Below are 27,532 nucleotides of genomic sequence, written 5' to 3' on the forward strand. Positions count from 1 at the left end.
CCGCCGTAAACCCCTTACCGCCTGGGTCCTATTGTCAAGAAGATAGCAGGATGGCACTAGGATATTTTGCTATCGATACACACATTATGTATATCAAAAACCATATAATGCATACCTTTACAAGTTAATGGTATCAGAATCAATGTGCAATTGATCAAAAGGTTTCATTTGTTTTAAATGGTTATCATGCTTATAATTCTCGGCTATTCAAGACCACATTTAGATTTAATTTGTGCCGTGGTGAAACACAATATTATTGATTTTTTTGTTTAATTGCATCATTCGGATCACAGTGCATAAGTGTAACACGTTACTTAAATGATGAATATAAAACACTTCTAATTCATAATTTGAAAATGCCCGGGGGCCACGATACGTGTGAAAGGAATCCACAGATTTCAACCAAAAAGGTTTTCTATGTTCTGCGTATGTATATCATAATTTGAATTATGTAGTCACTAAAACATCTCAATATCACTAGTGCACAGTGACGTAACGGAAATGGATCGAGGTGTTTCGTTTCGTCATTAACATCCTGGTTTACCACCATATTCTTTCTCTTTTTATATGTAAGCAAAGTGTATTATATGCATACTTTGAACGTTCATCTCAGGCAAGAGTTCATGCTCCAGCTGTTCTCACAGAGATATTGGTGTCTTTGTAGTGAATGTTACATCAGAACATGAGAAGTGCTGCATTTGTACATGTGCGTCATAAATGTGATAATGTTTTCACAACAAAAGTACTGACATACACCAAGGTCCCTGTAGACTACGAAGAAAGGGGGGCACATATGGGGAGACTCAGACTCCTCATAATCTGAGCCATGTCACTCACACAAATGGAAAAGAAAAATGATTGAAAATATATTAAGCATGCATGGTTACACAACCATATGGTACAATTTCTCTTAATTTAACCTGTTGATACCATGATATCAAAACGTTCTATTTGTAAAAAAATACATGGCCAAATTACTTGAAAGATTATCGACAATAATTCACATAATAAGACATAATATCTTTCGACAGAAGTGTAAGCAATTTATTTCCATAATAAGACTAAATGGAACACAAATGTCGCAATCAGAAACTTGTATATGAAGTGCAAACGTGCAAAAACTAATGAAAGTGCTACCAGTCTTACAAAAGTTCAGTGCAAATACTAATATTCATGGCTAGCTGGGAAGTGAGATCAATGATGGTAGCACACCCAACTAGTCTGAGGGCGGTAGAGTGATGGACAAGCCAACTAGAAATCAACTATGATGTAAGTCACTGTTATCTTAAACCATAGTCACAACACTCCTATTCCAGTATTGGACACAAAATGGGATATATCCAGACACAGAACTCCAGTGTGGGAATACAATTGTGGCAAAGAGCCAAGGAGCCTCGTCTCCATCAGGGACACATTCAAAACTAAAACATAATGGAAAAACCTATAGATAACTACTAATGGATTCATGAAAATGCACACAGGGTGAACCTTAATTTAATAAAAGTGAATACCTGTACAGCATTTGTCAAAAGAGTCTTGAGCTGTGAATTTTCTTAATTACTTATGTGATACAATACAATAAAAATAATGAGTACCCGGTGAGAGTCAAGGAGAATGCAACACGCATTCTGATGGGCTCTCACCTGGTCGTTATCCGGCCGAGAATCCTTTGATTCTCGGCCAGGATTCCAGCTGCCTTGTCCTCGGCTGGGGCGTAGCAGCCCCTCAGCCAATAAGGAGGCTCGTAGCGGAGCCATCCCCGCTCCGAGCTTCCCCACGGCTGAGATGCTAGCTTTGCCCCCTGCCGGGGTAAGGCTTTTTTTTTTCTTTTTTTTCTTCTGTTTCTTCCCTCACCACCCCACTTACCTTCTTGCTCCTTCATCCCCGGCAGGGGACGATGACAGCCTCCAGCTATGTGGAGACTCGGAGCGGGGCCATCCCCGCTCTGTGCCTCCACACGGCTGGGGGCTTCCATCGTCCCCAGATGGCGACGCAGGTACGTATTTTTTTTTCCTTCCCCTCCCTCCCAACCCCATTTACCTTTTGCTCCTTTCTTTTTCTCAGGAGCGAATGCGCTGAGAACACTTCTGTTCCCAGCGTGTCTCCTCCCGATGGCCGCCATGGAAAGGGAAAACAGACTCCGCTTTCCCTTTCCCGGCGGCCATTTTCTTGGTTGTTTCTTTTTTTTCTGTCCCGAAACGCTGCAGCGCTTCGGGACAGAAAAAAATGCTTTTAGATATTGCAGGCCGGGGTACTAATAGCAATATGCCCCGAGCAGCGGGGGCATTACTGACTCTGGTAATGCCTATAACTACGGCCCCATTGCAAACGAGAGTACATTCATAATCAATTTAATTTCAAGAGGAACAACCTGCTAATTTGCCTGATATTTGATTTTGGTATCGTAAAAGGAAGGAGAAGTTCTTCCAAGAAACCTGTGATACTCATGATTTTAAGTTGTCATGATCTAAAATGACAAAGTACGATCATTCAGAGATGAGATGAAAATGGGGCTCAAGGGAAGACAAACATGCCCACAATTCGAAAAACCTTCAACAATGAAAGTGTGTACCTGTGTGTCTGATCCAGTACTACTTCAGACACTAAAGGCAAACTTGCTGTAGAGCCTGCGGTCCCACGGTCCTCAACTGTCAAGTTGCTTTGAGAGACTTAATAAATAGATCAATGAACGTGAATGTAGATGCGTTCCTGAGGACCATGAAGCTAGAAAAAGTACTCACTCAGAAGCGTATGCATTGACCTTTACCAGGCTGGTGCAGATATCTGTGAACTAACCTCGTGCAGAGCAATACTCCATCAGTGAGTTAGAGTTAAGAGAGGCCCATATGCATGAGTACACTACATATAACATGCACCACGAGACATTAACTTGTCTCGAGAGATACGGGACAACTATGTGGACAACACCCAGATCCTCATTCCAATCCAAGGAGACTACGACAAAGACACCATCCTCTTAAACAAAATCTACCAAATCATCCAAACCTGGATGGCCACACACGGTTTATGTCTTAACGACGATAAAACCGAGCTCTTAATTATTGGATTCATTAACAAACTAAATAATCATCCCCATCTATACAAATCCTTTGATATTGACAGTATCAGAATTAATGTAGCTAAGGAAGTCAAAACGTTGTCTCAACGCTCAACCTTAACAAGCAGGTGAATGCCACAGCTTCAGCAATAAGCTACACCTGCAAGCTAATTCATGCCTTCAAACCATTTCTGTCTATGGACAACTGCATTATCTTCGCATTAGCCCTTATCTTACCTAAATCAGATGATTGTAACGCACCCTATTTAGACACCAGTAAACGCAACATCCGCAGAGTCCAACCCTTGCAAAACAACGCCCTTAGAACGGCACTAGGAATCCCCAAAGATCAACATATCTCGGACCACAGAAGAACTGTCAACTGGCTGTCCATCAATGACTGTATCAAACTCAAAACCCTAAACATCACTCATAACTGTCTTAACAATAAAGCACCGGCATACCTTACTGAGAAATTTACTAGGCACACATCTGAACGTCCTATTGGGAAAGCCCAAGAAAACAGCATCAGAGTCCCTCACTTCAATCTGAAAAGAACAGGAGGTGCCAGCTTCCCAGTATTGGCTGCCAATCTCTGGAAGACTATTCCGGACCCATTTAGAGCCATTCCCTCCTTTCACCTCTTTCACCTCTTCAAAACGAATGTAAAATCCTGGCTGCAAACCAACGACTGCTGACAACCCCCTATGAATGACCTACGAATGACCATTCTCCTAGACACCACTCCTTATTACATCCTCCTATCCTCCTTCTTCTCACCATCAACTGTGTATATATTCTAATTTTCCTATATGCAACTTGTGAGATATGCCCGCTACTGTAACATAATAAATTATAAGATAATTGTAACATAAGAAATGTTTAAGATAAGTAATGTAAGATACTCATGTAACTCTAACTTGTAACATAAGAAATGTAAGATATCTATGTAACTGTAACCTAAGTTTGACACAAGCACCCAGTTGCCTAACAGCCCGGTGCGTGCTATAAATAAATAAACAATACAATACAATACAGCAATCCAATGGACAGCAAGAAGTTCAAGTGTTCGGTAATTGGATTGCCCTGTATGGATAAAATGATATAAACATATCGAAACAGTGCAGACCAGTCAATCTGATCACCCAATCCCGCAATATGTGATTATAATTGGTAAATCCAATGTTGTTCTGTCTAACTAATATGGCATCCATGATCCCTTACTAATGTGGGCAACACTGTTTTCAACAATAAGCCATTTAAGATCTTCAGTGTTTGTTGGTATTTGCAGAAATGACAAACCAGCGGAGCTGTCATGACTTTGTTGCAAATCCGTGATCTGTGTTCCCTAATGCGAATGCGCACTGGTCGTTTGGTTATCCCAACATAGGGTTTCTCACATGGGGAATAAATCATATAGATGGCATAAGCTGTCTTGGAAATGGTAAAGTGGCAAAGAGGCCACATTTTGCTCGAGGCATCAATACCAGTGATTTACAAAGGGAACTGACACACTGTAAATCCCCCACGCTAATGGTGCCCTATTACCGGTGGTAATAATAGAAGGCCACGTGTGGTGGAATCAGCTGAGTCTTGGAGACTTTTACACATTTACGTTCTACTGCTTTTGCCTGGAGGCAGAGCATAATCTTGCAGGTGACACTATAAGACCCACGAACCTTTGCGGAGCGAACGCAGAGTCAGCTGAGTCTTGGAGTCTTTTGCACATTCTACTGCTTTTGGCTCGAGGCAGAGCATAATCTTGCAGGTGACACTATAAGACCCACGAACCTTTGCGGAGCGAACGCAGAGTCAGCTGAGCCTTGGAGTCTTTTGCACATTCTACTGCTTTTGGCTCGAGGCAGAGCATAATCTTGCAGGTGACACTATAAGACCCACGAACCTTTGCGGAGCGAACGCAGAGTCAGCTGAGCCTTGGAGTCTTTTGCACATTCTACTGCTTTTGCTTGGAGGCAGAGCATAATCTTGCTGGTGATACTATAAGACCCACGACCCTTCGAGTAGCGAACGCGGAGTCAGCTGAGTCTTGGGAGTCATGGGAGGAATGGAGGAAGCACCCCCTTGTGAAGAACGGATACACGCACGACTTCTCAGGTAGCCACGCGCCCTAAGGGGAGATCGCTACAACAACTGCAAACACGACTGCAAGTGCGGAGAGGCACGTTGGGTCCAGCTGTGTCTGGCGGTGAACAACAACAACTTCAAGTAAGTCTGTGCACTGTTCGCAAAAGCAATCCTGTTGCAAATGTTTCTACACTGCCCAGTGAGAATATACCATCTGCGCCTGAGATTGGCAGGCACACCTCTGACGCAGACAGAGCCTTTCTTGTTTTAACATGTACAGAGCGCTGTGCCGGTGCCCCGGTAGCCAAACCTTCTGTGCTCGTTCTGCCGATGTGACTTGCTTTGGTAACAGACCTGGGTAGGAACACTGCCTTGGCGCCCGAATGTCAGAGCATTCTCCCGCTGTGTGTGCTCACGTGGTGGGCTCTTGGGCCGTCCCAGTGTGCTGGTTTGTCCAAAAACAACTGCACAATAAGGGTCCCTTCACTATCTGTTAAACCTTTTTTTTCAGTGTCGGAAACACTGACTCTGAACTGGGAGACTCGCCCCTCCTTCATAAACTGTGTCGTGGGCCAATCTGACCAATACAAACTAACCCCAAAGAGAACTGGTACTGACCTGTTAAACTCTATGTACCCCCCACCAAAATGAGGAGCCTTTCAGTGATGCTCCTATAGAACCCTCCTCAAGCAGGCCGAGCTGTTTTGCTGACCCGAGGTTAAACCAAGAACTTTAGCTGGACGAAGACTTTGTACATACGAGTAAGATCCAAAATTCCGATGAGATGAGCACAACCATAGTGAGAAGTCAACAAATGGCACATGACCCATGCCCTGATGTATGGCAGATTGCCCAGACCACATGCCAGGATAGTACCAGGGTGGAGAATGATCCAGTATGTCCTGGACTCCAATTTGAACAAACTTGAAGAGCCGGAAGCCTGTCTCTGTGCAATAAAATCAACATGAAAAAACTTGCTGGAAGTGGTCAACAAACTGCTGCAAGATCTAACGAAACTCAATCAATCAAGACCTGGAAAAAAAAATCTGCAAACCAAATGGAGTCTAATATGATAGACTCCGAAATGTACTCTGGGGACAAAACTGCTAATAATCTCTGGAGTAATAAGAGCCAAAGTGGGCCCATCAAATGCAGACGGCGCGATGACAGTAACTCTACTGGGATTAATTGCTCACAACAAAGAGCCCACAAAAAACCGAGCCTTCAGAGACTGAAACTCAATCACAACGACTTGCCTACAGAAAGATTTGGTGGAAAGGCATCTATTGTGGCCACGTTGCCGCGTTCTCAACATCACAGAGAATCTTCAACTGATGCCCCATCTAGTGAATCATCGCTTATGGAAAGAGATTTTCCAAAAATACAATGACTACAACACAAGGCTCACTTTAGGAGACCAGAGGCCCCTGCAATTCTAGAAGACACCGTCAAAAAAATCATCCATGATCTACAACCGATCTTGATATTGTCCATGTCAATGACGCTTTGCCCATTTATTAAAATTCATGAGCAAATGAAAGACAGCGTAAACAATCTAAGTTTCTTGGTTGCTCTGATGAATTCAAAGATGGTGAACCTAGAATGTGACAACAATCTCTTCAAACAGATGTTTCAAGAATCAACACATAAAATTGACTCCTCCCTTGTGTAGATCAAAAACAGAACAACAGTGCAGACAAAAAACTGTTGGCTGAGGTAGCCAAAGAAGATCTTGGTCTACTTAAACCCCACAACTGCAAGGCACTGCCCCTTGCCCATCCTTTTTACGCACCAAGTGCAAACTCCTGCAATAAACGGGTATCCAGTCATTCCATCTAAACCCAAACCATCAAGTGTCAAACCATCGATTTCTTTTCGTTGAAATACCATTGCATTGAATGGCCATTTTGTTGAAAAAAATGTGATGGTTCCCTCGACATGTAATGATAAGTATTAGGGTTGGGGTTTGGGCCTGGGTTAATTTAAGACGTTGGGTTGGGGCTTGGGTTAGTTTAAGGGTTAATTAGGGCTGGGCTAAGGTTAGGGTTGGGGCTTGGGATAGTTTAAGGCTTAAATTAGGGTTAGGGTTAGGGTTAGGGTTAGGGTTAGCGTTGGGGTTGGGGTTAGGGTTGGGGATAGGGTTAGTTCGAGGGTTAAATTAGGGTTAGGGTTGGGGCTTGGGTTAGTTTAAGGGTTACATTAGGGTTAGGGTTGGGGCTGGGGCCAGGGCTAGGGTTAGGTTTGGGGCTGGGTTAGGGTTGGGGGTAGGCATGGGGGTTCAGGGATCCCCCCACTATTACAAAAAAATTAACCTTACAAGGGGCTGGCCAGTGCTGAAATTTCAGTATTGGACAGTGCCTTGTAACGTTTTAAAGTTACACAAAAATGCCTGGAAATACTGCTTTTTACATGTAAAAGTGCATTTCCATTGAAACCAGTCCATGTATATTGTCGATGGACTGGTTTCAATGGATTTGCACTTTTACATATAGAATATAGGTTGTCGATGCTTTGGCATTCGACTGGTTGTATTCGTTGCTTTAGCATGTCGACCAATTTTTTTCGAGCAAATCACTATAAACCCCAAAAAGTTGACATGTGTATTTCAACCGAGGATGTAAACATCGACCAGGACAAACGTGAATCCATTACTTCTGTAGCAAACGGACATATGCCTAAACTTCCAAAAGTACTGTGCACCAACGAAGGACTGCGGCCTACGCAAGAAATAAACACAAACAAGGAAAAATAAGAATTGACTACTTTGATTCTGAGTAGGCTCATGTCTGAACCTGTGAAATAAGTCGGTGTGAAAGAAACCCTGTTACCTTGCGACGATGAAATAGGGTCTTTTGCTGAAACACTAAAAAGTGTACAATCAGCAAATCAGAGCAAACACAGACTTGCAAATACCCACTACCTCTGAAAAACGAATAAGTCTAAATGACGGCCACCTGGAGTCGGACTTTGATGCTGGCACAAATGACCTCACAAAGGCTCAAGTGTTCTCGATATTCAACCGAAATCCCAAAGATGGGGAGAAGCTGCGCGGCGTGAAAGTGGTTCAAGTAAAAACATCAAAAAATGGCAACAAAAAAAAAGAATAACTAACAACTCTAGAATATGGGCCTCATTAGGACCCAGGCGGTAAGGGGTTTACGTCGGCGTAATTAGCGCCGACCCTTACCGCCTGATTCCGAGGTCCCTTAGCGCCATGGAGGATTTAACACCTGCTTTTAGCAGGTGTTAAAATCCATGGCGCTAAGGGACCTTGTTGTTAATTACGCCACCGTAATTTACGGTGGCGTAATTAACGCCTTCCCCACTCCCATTATGCCCTATGGGGCAAAAATGGGAATGGGGAAGGGTAAATGGGGATTGGGGACTTACCGCCCCGCCAACCTCGGAATGGGGCGGTAAGTCCGCCAACCACCATGGCGTAAACATAGTTTACGCCATGGTGGTAAAGGTATGACCCAGGCGGTAACTCACCGCCTGGGTCGTAATGAGGCCCAATGTCTTCAAAACATTAAAACAGTCTTGCTTTACCTTACAGGAAGAGCCATCCCAAAACAAGAATGGCCAGTTGACTTTGAGTGAACCCAAAGCTATTGAACACAAGCCAATTGAAAGTGCTGGTACATCTCCAGCCACTACTGACAAATCAATACATTTGCTTGACCTCTCAACGTACGAGGACATTCGATGTAATCGAGAGAATAGTGGCTCAAGATCCTCTGCTGGTGATGCCTGAAGTTACATCACAGCCGCCTCTGAAACCCTCATTGAATTCTGGCGTTATCAGGCCCCTCGGCGTAGGTTCTATAGTCGTAGATGCTTCCCCTATGATTCCAAGCTCTAAGGATTCTAAAAGCCCTTTGTTCACAAAAATGAGTCAAAAATGGCAAAAGCTAGCTGAGAAAAGTATGGTGGAGAGCGTACCAGCCATGCAATTGGAACAGGGCCCCCCCACACTTGACGGAAACTCAAACACCTCTTCTCAACAAAAATCTGATTTCGTGTCCACTGCAACGCCGAACACACATAGCAGACCTGTGACGCATCTAGCACAGCCCCATGTGACTGACCAGGCGGGGAGAAATCGTGGCACATCATCTCATAGTACCAGTGCAGTGGCCTCCAAACAACCGCTGGCAAAATATTGTTTAGTACTAGAATGTATTGAACACAGCAGTGATGACTTTGCCTTAAACCGCAAGAATTTGTTGCGCCTGCTTCATTACGTCCCGACTCTGCGGATGATCGAGTCGAATTACATAAAAGTTGTGGACTACTTCAAAGAAAAAAGGAACAATATTGTTAGACTGCATATAGACTCAAGAATTGTATGCGACATCCTATTAGAGTCAGTCCCGGCACTTATCTCCACAGGCTTCAACATTGCTGAATCACACTTGCAGAAAGGACTCGAAACAGAAAGTATAGAAAGCTGCAGGAAAGGAGAATTTATGAAGAAGCCCAACTTATCAGCAAACATCGAAAATGATGACCTTCACCAATTTGAAAACATTGTTTGTCTGCCGGTTTATGGAAAAACTGGTGCAGAGGAAGAGGACTGCACGAATGGCACACAATCCAGAGGAGCTATGACTAACTCACTTGAACAAATTAAAATCACCATTTCTCAGGACATCAGTCCTTCTGCAAATGATCTGAAATTGGTAGTCGATGGTCCCCTTAGCGGGGATGGCAAGGACTGGAGCTTTCTTTCAAAAGCCTTAGCAGACCAGAATCAAAGTTAATGCCAAGACTCAACATTTAATGCCTGTATTACTGTTGCCTGCTGGAACACACGGGGCTTTACACACATTTCATAGTCAAATTGTCTGGAGGGCCTAGACATAATGTGTGCACAAGAAACTTGGTTGTCCAACTGTCCGACCATAGATGCCTTTGAAATTGCCTTCAACCCCGCCATCAAAACATCTAAGGGAAGACCGATGGCCAGACTTATGACCTTAGTGTGCAAAAGTTCAGGTTATAAAATTATAGAAGCTCATAACCCTACGCCCTATATCCAAACGACATTGCTGCAATATGAAAGTGCCAAAAATCAGAAAAAATAACATCTTTATATCATTAATATCTACTGGCAACATAAGGTGACTGGGGTCTTCCTATTCATTGATCAAATAACTAACATCATAGACCTTATTAAAGAAAGGGATGCAACCCCAAAAATCTTGCTATGTGTTAATTTAAACACAATTTGCCTGGAAGTGAATGAAAAAAATCCGCAAAACACCTTAGCTTCCGCTTTGGCATCCTATTAACAGACAACAGAGATGGAAAGTCGAAATATGCACATGCTAAACTGGGGTGTAGGGTCAAAGGTTCGACACCAAAGGGTCGAGGTAATAGGACCGAAAACCAAAGGGTTGGGGGGGGAACCCCCCAAAAAAAAAATAATTCTACCCTTTGGTTTTCAGTCCTTTTGATTCGACCCTTTGGTCATTCGATCCTTTGCATTCGAACATTTGACCTAGAACCCTAAACGGGAACACCATAGGCGACATACTGGCAAGAGCAACTTGGAAGAGACTTACCCAAGAATCAATTTTAGGCTACTTTTTCGTCTCAGAGGCCGCATAAATACATGTAAAGAAGCTACAAGTGAGGAATATGGTTCAGAGGGATCACAGCCTTGCAATACTATCCATGGCCAGTACAATGCTCAACATGAACAATAAATGGAACCATGACCTAGTCGTTGAATCAAGCCGAGTCCGCTTAAGACTTACTGAAGCGGAGATAAAAATGATAATATGCTCCGATCAGAACGCAAATAACCAACTTGAATATCATCAAATACTGGAGAACTTCAAGGAAAAAAAACAAGGCCTCAAAAACTGTAGCTTTAAGACTAGCCACGCATTTGACCTTGAGGTACTTCAAAATAAATGCAAAATGAGAGGCGAAATAAGAGCTTGTAGTAAACTACACGACAGTGAAAACGCTACCAGAATCAAAGCCACTAAACACGGCTATAAAAACTGGCTTCAAGTACATAAAGCCATGATGGTGCAGCGGGGCGCAGAAGTAATGCTCACTAAAATGAAAAACAACAACACTCACGAGTTTGGAGTCTCATTATTGACTTATCTGGCTCCCAAGCAGCCCTGCAAACCAACATGGTAACTGAAAACGACTGGCAGGCGCACTATAAGCAGTTATACATGAAAAAGGGGACTGTCCAAGAGTCTTTAAGTCCCCCACTGGAGCACTGGGGTTTGACCTTTGAAAAAGAGGACATTCTTGATACAATCAATAGAATAATTACCTCACGGGCACCTGGGCTGGACGGTCTTACAAATTTTAAACAAACAAAATCCTCAAGTTTGGTCTGACTTTTGCTATACCCTGTTTAAGAAAATTAAAAATGAACGGGCAACACCGGCATCATGGAAATGTGCAATTATAGTCCCTATGTTCAAAAAGGGAAATAGTTCAAATCCAAAAGACTATCGACCCATTGCACTTTTAGATGTCTTGAGCAAAGTATATGCAACATTATTGAAAAACAAGCTGGCAACATGGAGTGAGAGTACTAACCGCATTGACCTAAGACAAACAGGCTTTGTCAAGGGAGTTGGTTGCAGTCTGAATCTCTTCATCATTAACATTCTAAAGATGGAGGCGAAAAGAACTGGGAGTAAAATCTTTCTTGCAATAATCGATCTGTAACACGCGTTTGACAGTATCGATCGTGAATTGCTATGGGCAAAACTGGTACAGTGGAAATGTCATCCGAGTCTCCTATCAGCTATAAAAGAGCTGCAAACAAAGACTGAAATCAGGGTAAGACTCGATCGATCTGGTAAACTTTCTGCCCCAATTCAGACACAGTGTGGCGTTAATCAAGGTTGCCCACTCACAGCCATTATCTTCAGCTTATTCCTCTCTGACATCGTCTGAACCATTGACAGTGCAGTATCTTTCTCACCCAAAATCAATGGCTCACACATAAGCCATCTGCTCTATGGCGATGACTTAATTCTGTTAGACTTCACACTGGTAGCCCTACAGAGAAAACTAAACGCTTTGGCACTGTATGTAAATGAGAATGATCTGTGTATAAACACAGCAAAGTCTGAAATATTAGTCGTCAAAGACCTGCTAGGAGTTAAATGAAAAAAGCGGTCCTCATTCCATTGGCTTATAGACAAGATCCAGCTGAAAACTACAATACATATGCGGTTCCTGGGAATGCAGATCAACTCCAGACTAAATGATGGACCCAGGGTCAAACACACCAAACTAAAATGTCGACAGTTAACAAATCAAGAAGCCGTGTTACACAAAAAAGACGGGAAATATTAATTGCTCCCTGTCTTGGCCTTCTTTAAACAAAAAGCAACTCCACCTTTAATCTATGGAGCTGAATGTGCTCTAGGATGTTCCTTTGAATTATGGAATACGCTGGAAAATAACTTCTGGTCCAGAGTGCTAGGGTTACCCAAGGGTATCTCGACAGCATGCATCCGTTATGAACTTAGCCTGACCTCCATCAATGCGAGAATATTGAAAGTGAATGTCCCCCATAATACATGATAACTCCCCAATGAGAGTCATTAATGGACACACCACAGGAGGGAATGAGACCAAGACCAAGTGCGGGTGAAGATAAAAAGTAAAGTTTATCCAAAACAAAATAGGGCAAGCAGAGAACTCTGCAAACTCTGAGAGCGCTCTGCTAGACCATAGAAAAACATTTATATTTATTACAAAAAGTGTTACAAAAGTACATCATTGATGATGTAAACTATAGGGGGAACATAAGTTGTGGGGATTGGAGGGTGCAGACTAGACACTATGTATTCATTAGGCACGGTGCTGCAAGATTGGCGGAGGTCCATGTGGTGCCAGCACGGGGTGCACGGGTCAGCTGGGCTCTTCTGGGTGGAGCACAGGGTCAGATGATGTCTGAGCAGTTACAATTTATGCTATCAAACATTGCCCTTGTGGCCACACATACCTAGTACGTTATTTATGCATTTCGATATATGAGAGATATATTACTAAACATTTGACCTGGTCAATAAAAGTGAAAACACATGGGTCCAGGTGCCTAGCCTATTCACAAGGTTATGTTGTGACATTCATCAACCATTCTTTTAGATCTCATAAGACAATTGTTTATTGTTTGTTATCGTGAGGGGAATATATTGCCACACATGGGATCAGGGGTCTGGGGTGAACAGGGTGGTACATTGATAAGGGGCATGCAGTCGTTACATCATAAGGCTTTGGGGTAAGGGGCTTATTGTGCATATTTCTTTGACCAGAGTCTGGGGGTGTGAGGCAGGTTCATGGTGACATCATGTGTCAACGGGCTAAGGGGAGGGAGGATTCTTGGTGCAGGTTCAGCGGAAGGGTGGAAGGATGAGAGGTTACATTTTTAGCATAGCATCAGTGACAAAAGAGCCTTTTGCCTTCAATCCAGCAGGAGGGGGAGAAGGGTGGGGAGTGAATGTGCGGCACTGCAAGACAGAGAGAGGAGGCTCTGAGGCCTGTTAGATTTGGTCCTGTTCGATTTGTGGCATCATATGTGAATCTCTAGGATGAGGTAAAACCAGGTTATTGTCATTGTATTCACAGCAAATAATAAACAAGTATTTGTAACATTACAGTTTCTGTCATTGTAGTTATCATGCTGCAAAAATTACTCTATTCACATTAGCCTTGTGGCTTTGTCGGTTAAAATGTACACATGAGAAACTCATACACTTCTGAGCACAGTTAAGGATACACATAGTATTGAAAAAAACATTGGACACTTGGGTCATATCCCTCACATCAGATCAAGTGAGTTACTTGACACATAATGCATGAGTCTGGGTCTTTATTCGGCAACGATATATAACCAACAATATAGGTCCCCAAACATATGGGACATGACTTTGTGGTTTGTGCAATCTGGTAAAGATTGTTTTGTTTTGTTTCATAGAGTCACAAGAGGGGATTTATGGCCTTTACAGGGGAGAGGGGATTTACAGCCTTTACATGGGGGATTAGCAGTGTGGGTGAACCAGGGTGGCACACAGGTATGGGATATGCATCTGTTACTTCAAAAGAGGAATGAGGTTGGGGGATTATCCACAGCATATATCTTACATGTAGGGTCTGCAAATGGTAGGACACGTTTGTGGAGATGGATTGTGTTTCCCAGACCCAAGTGCTTGCCTCGTCATTTACAGGTCAGTGGTGGACAGAGGAAGGCAAAAGGTACAGTGTCTGTCCTGTAACTTGTTGCCGCCTAGTCTCCCGTGAGAACAGGGCTGCTGCAGGGACACAGAGGGGAGGAGGGTGAGGGAAATAACTGGCCCACTGTGTGCGATCTTGAAGGGTACAAAATGGAGTCAGTAATCAGCTTTCTGGTTGAGCTTTGCATCCATATGGATCGTCCCGTGTCTATCCTGCATCCCTGGCCACAAGCGCATGGGTAGCCATGGGATGAATCATAATGTGCACACAGGTTAAAATGGAGGGGAGGGGGCCTAAAAGACCTTTCCACCCATACATTCCCCCCTTTGTCACTTAAGTAAGAATATTGTAATTCACCCAATCCTTTACGCTCCTCTTCCTCAACCACTGCCTCATCCCATGCAGGTGTTCCCTTTTGTGAGATCCATGCTCTGCACACTGCTCTGAGACTCTCCCCAGCCCTTGAATACTCATATGGAGTACAAGTCACATAGATACAGCCCCCATCCCCCTCCAGTTCCACCCACACCTCGTTGTACCAAACTAGTTCATAAAGTTCTTTTATTGTTGTGGTATAACCTATCTACGTTGTACCCATCATTGTATATGGCGTCATCCTATATTTCGGCCCTGAGTCATCTCCTGGTGTACTTGTGCCTCATGTGTCATCTGCACCACTCCTTTTGCACTGCCCATTGTCACCATCATCATTGCTGTTAGGTACAGCATCTGCGCAGCACCTAAGTCCTAATTGGCACACACAAAAGATCAAAAGCAGGAAAACCATGGTGAGTATTAGTAGTTTGAGAGCCATCCCGAGCCAGGAAGGTACCTATGAAAACATGTCGTCGAACCAAGTGCTGGGCTGTACCCCTCCTTCTTTTTTCATACGCTCACCAAGGTTGTGCCGCTATTACGTGAGACAAGGTTCCATTGCCCGTGTCTGCAGAAGGTACAAAAGTGCAGCATGCGCTCCCGATTTTTCATCAAACACCTCCATGCATGGCTGTCAACAGGTCTAGAACTTACCTGTTCTGCATCGCCATCAACCGCAGGGCCCTTAGCTCCACTTAGATCACATTAAATCCTTCTTCTGTGTTGGCCATTTGGATCAGTTCCCAGTGGGTTATCTGGAGCCATTTTGCGTTAACCCGTGCCTGGATACTTGGGACGAAGGAGGCAAAAAACATTAAAGCAGAGTTAAACAGTCGGAACCTGTCTGGGATTTGCGCCAAAAGTTCGGAGGATGCCCTGGAGATAATGTTTGATGACCTCCTTTTTTTTCTCGAGACTCTGCTTTGCAGGTTTTCCTCAGACAGAGCATATACGGGGGCGTCTTCAGTTGGTTGCAAGTGCTCTGCATTCTTGACGGCCGACAGCACTTTCTCCCTTGAATATGGCTTTCAGGTATCACCATCAAAGCGGAAAGCAGCATGGCCAGAGAGCATGTGCCCCTCCATGACTGTGGAAGGTGCAGGTATACCTGTTTGCCACAAACCCAGTAAGTGTCCATCAATGCAGCAGTCCCTTTTTTCATATCTGTAATGATGAGTGTTTTGCTACAGTTCTTGTTTGTGCCCATATTTACTTTTCCCTCCCCATGGAAGCACAGTTCATAAGATATTTCTTTCTGCAATTTGAATGGTTTTTCAAGAGCCGTGACCCACATGAGCTTCGCAATGTGTTCATTCCATATCGGGGCACATGTTCTCTGGATCCATTGCAATTTTTCGTCTGCCAGTCCTCGTAATGCCTCTGCTTTGCATGTTATTCCCTAATGAGATGACGTCATTCTTGTTTGTATGGGCCTGGCACTACACTAATGCTACGACTGTTGGTTCCTTCAGGACTTCCATTAGTTCTGCTAGTAATTCTGCATGCTGCACTGGGGACCCATCTGCCCTTCGAAACCCCCCTCCTTCCCCAGTGGGCTAGTCCTCCATGCACTGTTTTTGTCATGTATGCGGAGTCAGTGTATATTGTTACTGCGCTTCCTTTCACTGTATGCAATGCTTCAATCAATGCCACTAGTTTGGCTGCTTGTGCTAAAAAGTTGGTGGGCCATTTTTTTTCGACAATTACTTCATATTTTCCTTCTTCCAGTCACACCACTGCTACCCCCACGTGTTTTTCCCCTGACTCACAATTTATTGATGCTGACCCAGCTATGAAATACACCTCTCCTTCTTCTAGTGCATCCTCATTGTCAGTGGGTGTACCATCATCTTCCCCTCTGTAGGTGGCACAATCATGTGTTTGCATGACTTCCACTGTGCATGCTTCTGTGAGAAATGTGGCTAGGTTCACTGTCTTACATCTCACTATGCGTATGTTTGTACTTGACAATATTATCTCATATGCTGTAGCTCTCTGCGTTGTTAGTGTGCTCTTGGAACTTTCTAGTATGGCAAACAGTGAATGCTCCACGTACAGAGTCACATAGCATCCCATCACAATTGTTGCACTTTTCTAAATGGCAAACGCTGCAGCTGCGAGAGCTTGTTCACAACCACTATAGTACGCCAGAGGCTTGTGACCCAATGATATTTTTTGTGTTAGCACTGCTGTCATCAATATTCCATCACAATGCGAAAATAAATAAAATTTGTGTTCATGGTCTGGGGTGCTAGGACGTGTGCTGTTGATATTTACTCTTTCAGTGTGTTGAAGGCGGTGTGCATCTCTTGTGTCCCTTGTATTGCTACATACTCTCTCTATGCTTGTTTTGGGCCTTGTAAGAGAGGTTTTGTGTACCCTGCGTACTCTGATATCCATGCACAGCAATACTTGCACATGCTGAGAAATGTCTGCATCTCCTTCACTGTTCTAGGCCCATTCACAGCTTGTACTGCAGCTGCTCTGTCAGGGATTATTCTTTTGCCATCTTTTGATATTAGATGGCCCAAATACAACACTTCTGTTAAACAGTATTGTAATTTTGCTTTGTCCACTTTGTATCCTTTGTGTGCCAATAATGTCAAAAGTGTTACTGAGTCCTGTCTACACTCATCCTCATTCATTCTACAAATCAAGAGGTTGTCTACATATTGTATTGTCGTGCTCTTTTTGTCAATATTTCCAAGATCTTCATGCAAGATTCTGTTGAATATACTTGGGCTTTCGCAGTATCCCTGGGGCAATCTACAATGTTCATATCTCTTCCCCTTTAGGGTGAAGGCTGTCAAATATTGTGACTCGGCGTCTAGTGGCACTGAGAAAAATGCATTCTTCAGATCTACCATTGTGACACATGACGCATCTTTGGGTATACTGCACAAGATGGATACAGGATTTGGGACAAGTGGGAATTCTTTTTGTATGACATCATTGAGGGGCATAGGTCCTGTATCATCCTCCAAGCCCCTCCCTTTGCCTTTTAAATAGGGTATATACAAGTATTAGAGGGTGAATCTGAGGGTACAATGATCCCTTGCTGAAGTAGGGCATGTATTGTCTCTTTTATCCCTTCTTCTGCTTCTCGTGACAGAGGGTACTGTTTTACCCGGGGCAATAATGCCCCTGGTTTTATTTTTATTTTTACTGGTGTTACTTCACGCAACAATCCCACGTCATGTGGGCCCGTTGTCCATAACTATGTAGGCAGTAGTTGCATGTCATCATTAAAGATGCCAAATACAGTGATAACTCCCCAACGAGAGTCAATAATGGACACACGCCAGGAGGGAATGAGACCAAGACCAAGTGTGGGTGAAGATAAAAAGTAAAGTTTATCCAAAATCAAATAGGGCAAGCAGAGAACTCTGCAAACTCCGAGAGTGCTCACTATGGCCATGAGTGGCCATGAGTGGTAGTGGCACTTGTCAGTTCTGAATCATTATGTCACAGTGGATTGCTATCTCCATTACTATTTCTCCATCACTGTCTGAGTCAGTGAAGAGCTCCTCATCTGACAGATCTTGCAGGGCTATGTTAGTATTTATACACAATACTGTTTGCTATTCACATCCATGTATATCTAGTCCATTTACTGCTAGTCTTTGTGATGATACCTGCACCCCATGTAAATCTAGTGACACCACTGATCCTGGCATTATCTCGGGGTGTGCCACTGGACGAATCACGAATTCTGTTGGCACTCTCCATTCTTGGCGTTTCAGTTCTGGTACAACCCGTGCTAATGTCTTCAATCCCTGAATGAACATATCTGGATCTACGGGTATTCCACGCACCCGTTGTGCCATGGCTTGTGCGTGTAACACTAGCATGGCTCGCATTGTACAAATCCCAGGAGTGGAACACACTATCCCCCCTCTCTGTAAATTAAATGGTCATATTGAGTTTACTAAGGAGGTCCCTCCCCAGTAGATTTATATGTGACCCTTCGTAATACAATAGAGGTGCTCATACTGTTTTTGCCCCCTACTGTTACATCCAATTCTTCTGTGTATGGAACCTCGACCATCGCCCCAGAGAACCCCTGCATCTCCATTTTACGATTAGATAATGGAAACCTGCCTTTTTCTGCTCCCGAGTCTTCCATAAAAATGAACTGTTTGTTTCCTATCTCTGCCCCCACCAGTGGTTCCTCAGCTGCGTTGAGGGTCGTTGATAGTACTGGACACGTGTGCTCTCTGTGGGCTGTCCTATGCTGAATATCTTTGATTCTCCCCATTATAGAAAACATTACCTGACACTACTGCCGCTCCCCTGAAAGGCACGGGGCGCCATTTGCCTTTGTAACAAAGGGATTAGCTTGAACAGGGGCCATGTGTTCACGGGCCTGTGAGTGTTGTGCATTCTGTGGAGGTGCTCTGTGTTCATCTACGTTCCTAGGATCGGGTTGCTCGTCTCTCCTGCCACCACCCATGGGCAGCCTGTGCGGGCTTCCTGGGTGGGGGTGACCATACTGCTGTTCATTCTGATAGTTCTTCATGGGGCGACTTCGACGCTCTCTTAGGAAATGTCCCCACCTCCCACAGTTCCAACACCTCCCTTGTCCCCCTCTGGGACCCTGTCCTCCATACACTCTGTACCCTCTGTACCCATATCCACCACCTCTGGATCCTCTGTACCCACTTCCTCCTCCACGGGTGCTCTGCGCTTGCAATTGTGGCCCTCTGTATTGTTCCTCTGTTCCTCACCATTCCACTGTTCCTGTCCATTCCCTGCCCAGTTTGCTGCCATCCTTGCTTGTATTGCTATCGGCCCTTCCTCCTCCTCTCATTCTCTGTCTGTGATGTTGGCTGCTACTGCTGCTGTGACCTTCACCAATTTTGTTTGAAGTAATTTAGCCTCGTCTGCCAGTCTTTTTTGTGCTATCTCCCTTTCTCTCTCCTTAATTCTTTTGCAATGATGTACTATAATACTCTGTATTTCTGGCCAGCCTTTGGCTTCTATCCCAGCAACTTTATAAAGAGGCTTCTGAACCTCCTTCGGGAGTCCTCTTTTGATTATGAAGTAGAACAGGGAAGTTGATTGATTCCAAGGCATTCCCGTCTCCGCCCTCCACATCTCATGCACTCATAAAATGAAGGCCATTTCATCCTCCTCCTCACCCATTGTACACTGCATTACAGACTGTAAGTCTGGTGTATCTGGAAATGTGTCTGTTAGTGCATCCCATTCTCTCACTCGTACTGTTTTAAAGGATGCCCCATTGTGGCGGTCATAGTCTAGTGTTATTCCAGGAAAGCCTGCCTTTGCCCAAACTTTGTTTGCTTGGTCACCTACTGCGGACACTAATAAGCTTTTGACATCCCCTACGGCCAAGGGAACTCTGGCAGTGTTTTTCTTGAATGCAAATATTCACTTACTTGCCCCTCCTGGAAGCAGGGGCAACAATTTTAGTAAATCTGCCTTATCCATTTGGGCCCAAGGTATGTAATTGGGTCTCCCTCCCCCCCCTGTGTATCAGTGGTAACTGTAACATGCTTCTGGCTACCTTTCCTATACTTACCTTTGTTCTCTTTTTCCCTAGTATTGCCTTTTGCCCCATTCTATTCCTTAATCTTCCATTCCATTCCTCCTCCATCGTCCTTCCCAAGGGAGTCTGTTCTATCCCTGCTGGTGCCCCAGCTGTTGCGCTTCCCAGTCTCCTTTGTTCCTGTTCTTGCTCTTCTATGTCACACCAAAATTCTTCCTCTCTGTCTGATGCCATGCCTCCTCCTTCTGCTTTTCCCTCCTTTATTTCCTGACCTATCTCTATTATTCTTGTTGGTGTGTCATTTATTTGGAACACAATGTCTCCCTTCTTCCACCCCTCTTCCGTGGACCTGTCAAGTGAGGCCCACTGTGACATTTGTGTCTGCTCTACTCTGGAAGTGCCAGATCCCCCTTGTTCGCATATATCTCTCAGTCGGTATAGTTCAGTTCGGGCCATTGTTAATCGGGAGTCTAAATCCTGTGTGAATTTTTTTATATCTGTGCTGGGGTACTCACCTGTCCACCTTGTCTTGGACAGTCGTATGGGGGAGGTGCTGTGGGCTGAGGTGCGGACGTGGATGTAGGCTTTTACAAGTATACTCAGTCACTGTACCCTTCAGCTGGTACTGGCTTTTGCAGGAGGGGATACAGTTGTGTAACATCTATTGGTCATTCCTTCTCTTCCCCCTCCTTCCCACTGCCCCCTACTGCCAGGGGAGATGAGCTTTGTTCTTTGCTTGGTTCTTTTCCTTTGCTTGGAGGTACTTCCTCGAAGAGCCCCCATAAGTCTAATATTTCTCGTCTGTTATGTAACTGTTTCCCCTTATATTTCACAAACAAGCAGGTTGCTACCATGTCTAGCACATGTTTATCAAACAATCCTCCTTTGGGCCATACCTGGGGTAGGCCTTCCCCTTTTAACTCTGTGATCCATTGATCATGGTATTTAGTTATTCTTTCTGCATTCGCTGGCAAACTCTGACAGATGTGGGCCAACGGTGTTTCTGCACCCATTCTGTCTTTAACGTTTCCCTTTCCCACCGTATGAATTTATGCAAAAACAATATACAATTCACAATTCTTCAATATTTGACACCTATATGTATCACTTTGGTGCCACAATATTTAGTACTCTCCACGTTGTCACACTTACTATGACACAGTATGTAAAACAATAGCGCAACACTTGTTTTGTCACAGCTTGCCCGTGTACGATATACACAACAAGCTCAACAAGACAGTTACACACCACTAACCAGAAAACACATCAGACATAACATTTAAAACAAATCCTCCATATCTGTCCCCTTTACCCTTATGATTTATCCCTTGATACCCTAGACCCTTTTTGGTCTTAGCCCCCTATGCCTTGCCCTCTCCCCAAGAAAATGAAAAAGAATAAAGCGTTTCTAAATTGTACTCCAAGTCTCCCCTTTATGTAGACTCCTTCTTATTCCAAGTAATTTCCTCTTTATATCCAGCACTAGTCGAGATAGCACTATGTGGTGCCGCCTTCCACCCTATCGCAGAGCTAGGTTCCCGTACTCCTTTTTCACCTTGTAATCACCGTAATTTATCCTAATGGCCATATGCAGAAAGAGTAAGAAAACATATTAAACCCACAACACTTCCTTGAGTTATGTTAACCTTTACCCTCCTTTAATCCCCCTTCACTTTATCTGACTCCGTGTACTACACCTGTATCCAGTCTCTAGCTTCTTTTAAAGTCGCTTGCACTTGATACTCACATGTCCGTCTTGATCCGAGATCCTCCGGACCCGGTCTGTCCAGGCGCCGCCTCGCACTCAATGGCTGCACCTGGCTCTGGCGAGCGGTATGATGGGTTTTTGCAAAGCGGGAACCCGTACCCTCTCACCCTACTGCGTGCGCACTTCTAGGTGTACCGGTTGCCGTAGGCGGGCAGCTCTCCTGAGGGGGCGCACCATGGGTCTCCCCTTTGGCCTGGGACAACTCATGCCAGAAGAGACAAGAAGAACCCTATCGCGTCGGGGTCACCACTTGAAAGTGAGCGTTCCCCAAAATACAATGATAACTCCCCAACGAGAGTCAATAATGGACACACCCCAGGCGGGAATGAGACCAGGACCAAGTGCGGGTGAAGATAAAAAGTATAGTTTATCCAAAATCAAATAGGGCAAGAGGAGAACTCTGCCAACTCAGAGAACGCTCTTCCAGACGATAGAAAACATTCATATTTATTAGAAAAAGTGTTACAAAAGTATGTCATTGATGATGTAAACTATAGGGGGCACATAAGTTGTGGGGATTGAATGGTGCAGACTAGACACTATGTATACTTTAGGCACGGTGCTGCAGGATTGGCAGAGGTCCATGTGGTGCCAGCGTGGGGTGCGCGGGTCATCTAGGCTCTTCTGGGTGGAGCGCAGGGTCAGATGATGTCCAAGCAGTTACAATTTATGCTATCTAACATTGCCCTTGTGGCCACTTACACTTTGTATGTTATTTATGCATTTCGATATATGAGAGATATATTACTAAACATCTTACCTGGACAATAAAAGTGAAAATACATGGGTCCAGGTGCTTAGCCTATTCACAAGATTATGTTGTCACATTCATCAACCATTCTTTTAGATCTCATAAAACGATTGTTTATTGTTTCTTATCATGAGGGGACTATATTGCCATGCATGGGATCAGAGGTCTGGGGTGAACTGGGGTGATACATTGATATGGGGCATGCAGTTTTTACATCAAAAGGCTTTGGGGTAAGGGGTTTATTGTCCATATTTCTTTGACCAGACTCTGGGGGTAAGAGGCGAGTTCATGGTGATGTGTCGAAAGGCTAAGGGGAGGGAGGATACTTGGTGCAGGTTCAGCGGAAGGGGGGAAGGGTGAGAGGTTACATTTGTAGCATCAGAACATCAGTGAGAAAAAAGCCTTCCGCCATCAATCCAGCAGGAGGGGGAGAAGGGTGGGGGCTGAGTGCGCAGCGCTGCAAGACAGGGAGAGGAGGCCCTGAGGCATGTTGGATTTGGTACCATTCAATTTGTGGCATTATACAACACTGAATTGACACCAAAAGTGTTGTAGTCTAAGAACCACTCAAAGTAACTGTCTTGGGTCCTACTCTAAAGATTTTGCTGATGAGAACTGAGAGGGAAGGCCCCACTGGGGAAGAATGGTGGACAAGACACATGAAGTGACTAGAGTGGAGAGTGTCACCATGTGTTCCTTCTTCATGTGTTTTTTGTTTTTTTTTACCCTTTTTATAAGGTTTAAATAAACCGTATAAAAAAATGATCTGTGAATCACTAGGATGAGGTAAAACCAGGTTATTGTCATTGTATTCACAGCAAATAATAAATGAGTTCTGGTTACATTACAGGTTTTGTCATTGTAGTTATCATGCTGCAAAAATTACTCTATTCACATTAGCCTTGTGGCTTTGTCGGTTATAATGTACACATGAGAAACTCATACACGTCTGATCATGGTTAAGGATACACATAGTATTGAAAAACCATTGGACACTTGGCTCTTATCCCTCGCATCAGATCAAGTGAGTTACTTGACACATCATACATGAGTTTGGGTCTTTGGTCGGGAACGATATATAACCAACAATATAGGTCCCCAAACATATGAGTCATGACTTTGTGTTTGTGCAATTTGGTAAAAATCGTTTTGTTTTGTTTCATGGAGTCAGCCCCTTAGTACCTAACCACAAGAGGGGTTTACGGCCTTTAGTGGGGGGATTATCAGTGTGGGTGAACCAGGGTGGCACACAGGCATGGGGTATGCACTGTTACTTCAAAAGAGGAGTGAGGTTGGGGGGTTATCCACAGCATATATCTTACATGTAGGGTCTGCGAATGGTGGTACATGTTTATGGAGATGGATTGTGTTTCCCATACCCAAGTGCTTGCCTGGTCATTTACAGGTCAGTGGTGGACGGAGGAAGACGAAAGATACAGTGGGCCTCATTCCGACTCAGGCGTTAAGGGGTTTACGGCGCCGTAAACGGCGCCGTCCCTTAACGCCTGATTACAAGGTTCCCTTCGCGGGATGGCTGTTTAACACCTGCTTTTTGCAGGCGTTAAAAGCCATGCCACAAAGGGACCTTGGCGATAATTACGGCACCGTAATTTACGGTGCCGTAATTATCGCCTTTCCCCATTCCCATTATGCCCTATGGGGCAAAAATGGGAATGGGGAAGGGGCCATTGGTGAATGGGGAATTACCGCCCCACTCACCTTGGAATGGGGCGGTAATTCCACCATCCACCAGGGCGGAATTGCAACCTTAGCGGCATGGACCATGGTGCTAATAGCACCATGGTCCTCCGCCAAGGTTGTAATGAGGCCCAGTGTCTGTCTTGTAACTTGTTCCCGCCTAGTATCCTGTGAGAACAGGTCTACTGCAGGGACACAGAGGGGAGGAGGGTGAGGGAAATAACTGGCCTGCTGTGTGCAATCACAAAGGGAGAGATGCAGCCCTGCAGGCTGCTTTTGCTTATGAAACCTGTTTTACCATGTACAAAATGGAGTCAGAGTTTGGTACAAAATGGAGTCAGTAATCAGCTTTCTGGTTGAGCTTTGCGTCCATAAGGATCGTCCCACGTCTATCCGGCATCCCTGACCACAGGCGCATGGGTAGCCGTGGGACAAATCATAATCTGCACGTGGGAAAATGACCATGAATGATATTCGACCACAATACAAGATCCTTGAAAATCCGGGCTTGAACAACAAGAATACTGTGCTGGCAGCACTGTGGGTGGAGCGTTGCACAGCTCTACTTTTGGAACTAGACACTAATAGTTGGGGGTTATCCACAGCATATATCTTACATGTAGGTCTGCAAATGGTGGGACATGTTTATGGAGATTAATTGTGTTTCCCAGACCAAAGCGCTTGCCCAGTCATTTACAGGTCAGTGGAGGACAGAGGAAGGTGAAAGATACAGTGTCTGTCTTGTAACTTGTTCGCACCTAGTATCCCGTGGAAACAGGACTTCCGCAGGGACACAAAGGGAAGGAGGGTGAGGGAAATAACTGGCCCGCTGTGTGCGATCGCAAAGGGAGAGCTGCAGCCCTGCAGGCTGCTTTTGCTTATGAAGCCTGTTTTACCATGTACAAAATGGAGTCAGAGTTTGGTACAAAATGGAGTCAGTAATCAGCTTTCTGGTTGAGCTTTGCATCCTTATGGATCGTCCCGCGTCTATCCGACATCCCTGGCCACAGGTGCATGGGTAGCCGCGGGACTAATCATAATGTGCACGCGGGTTAGAATGGAGGGGAGGGGGCCTAAAAGACCTTTCCTCCTATACAATATATTGGAACACACTCACTCTCTATCGGGAAATGACCATGAATGATATTTGACCACAGTACAAGATCCTTGAAAATCTGGGCTTGAACAACAAGAATACTGTGCTGGTCCTGTGGGTGGCAAAGCTCTACTTGCGGAACTAGACACTAATATTGACACTTTGCATAGCAACCCTAACTATGTCAAAAAGATGTTATGGAGAAGAGATTGGTGTGAGACCAGCGACCGACGAAGGATGCACACCATCATGGAAAATGCTCCGAGCAAAAAAAAAATGCCTAAATGAGATTCATAGTGCCTGGAAACTATTCCCTGATCTGCTCCGAAGGGGACTCTACATGAAGTTTTGCTTAAATATATTTAAAACGAGAGAAAGAACAAACTTGTGGTCTGTTGTCAAAACATCTTCTGAGTCATGCAGATTGTGTATTTGTTCCAAAGAAACATTAAAATGCCTAACATTGGTTTGTGTAGCCCTTAGAAACAAAATAACTCTTCACCTTGGAAAATTCATGATGGAAAGAACGACCATAAGTGCTGAAGAATGGTGGCAGATGGTGTTCGACGAGTCTGATCGAAAATTCACCATAGCCTTAACATTTGTTTTACAAGCTATGGTCTCTCGCCTAGAAAGCCATGTGGAAGTCCTTGGTAATCCATAAACAGAGGCGACTAACTCTGACTCGTATGGTCTTGACTTGGCGTGCTGTCATTCTAGTGCGATACATACTCAATAACTGCATCGAAGAAATCTTGCTAGCGATGTAATATGGTGGTGATTTCCAAACATGTGTATTTTGAATATGTCTTTGTTCTAATTTTTTTAATGTTTGTAATAAACCAATACAAATATATATATTCAGTAAAACAACGTTGTTAAAGGGACGTTATGGTTAAGTTGCGCTACTAAAAACCTATGAAATTCAATGAAAAAACATTGTTAAAGGGACGTTATGGTTCAAAGTAAAACCGAAAAACCCCTGAAATTCAGCAGTTATGGTAAGATAAGCAACCATAACTCGTGCCACCGTGCACTGCTAACACTAACAACCAGGACATCAAAGATGACATCACAAATGTCATTGATGACATCACTGATGACATCACATGCACATTTACTTTTCATAAAAACTCTGTACGAGGGATTCTTATAATGCTGACCAAAAACTGTCAAGGATCATTGGTATAAATATCATGAGCTAATTAGTGCATTAAGCAATGCATTGATAGAAATAGCATTCTATTATGAAGTTCTATCCATTATACTAAGCAACTCATGCAGAGACTTAGGCAGTGTGTGCAGTATACATGATGAAGGTGCAATATTCATAATCTAACATGTAATAAGTAGCTAATAAAACCCACTCAATACATAATTACACTTAATACAGACAAAACACAAAGAGACAACAACACATACAAATATGAGTATATACAGGGACAGAGAAGTAAGCAAAAAAGCAGAAGTAGTAGCAGAAAGAGTTCATAACCTAACTGATTATCTTTATGCAGAGAAATGATTGCTTTGTTTCAAAGGTGCTACTTACTGTATGTATGTGTATCAAATGATGTCAGTGAACCCGAAGGAAAGGAGTGTGAGTACAATGTATACAAATATGAGCATATACAGGGAAGGTATAGTAATAAAAATAAAACTATGAGAAAGTGCTGATAACTCTAATGATTATCTTCATGCACAGAAAGGATTGCTCTCTTTCAAGCCTGTGTCTTCCGCTATATATATGTTTCATATGATATGACTTGACCCTAAGTCTACAAATATAGTACCTTTTCAATTTTTACTTCCTGACTGTTACTGAAGAAAACTATGTGGCTTAGATATGTCAGTAAAGGAAAAAAAGGGAGAGCCAGCAATGTGAGGTCATCAGTGATGTCATCAATGACATTTGTGATGTTATCTTTGATGTCCTGGGTGTTAGTGTTAGCAGTGCACAGTGGTGCGAG

Source organism: Ambystoma mexicanum, chromosome 6q (genome assembly GCF_040938575.1).
Source record: "Ambystoma mexicanum isolate Mex_15411 chromosome 6q, UKY_AmexF1_1, whole genome shotgun sequence".
Classification (NCBI taxonomy): domain Eukaryota; kingdom Metazoa; phylum Chordata; class Amphibia; order Caudata; family Ambystomatidae; genus Ambystoma; species Ambystoma mexicanum.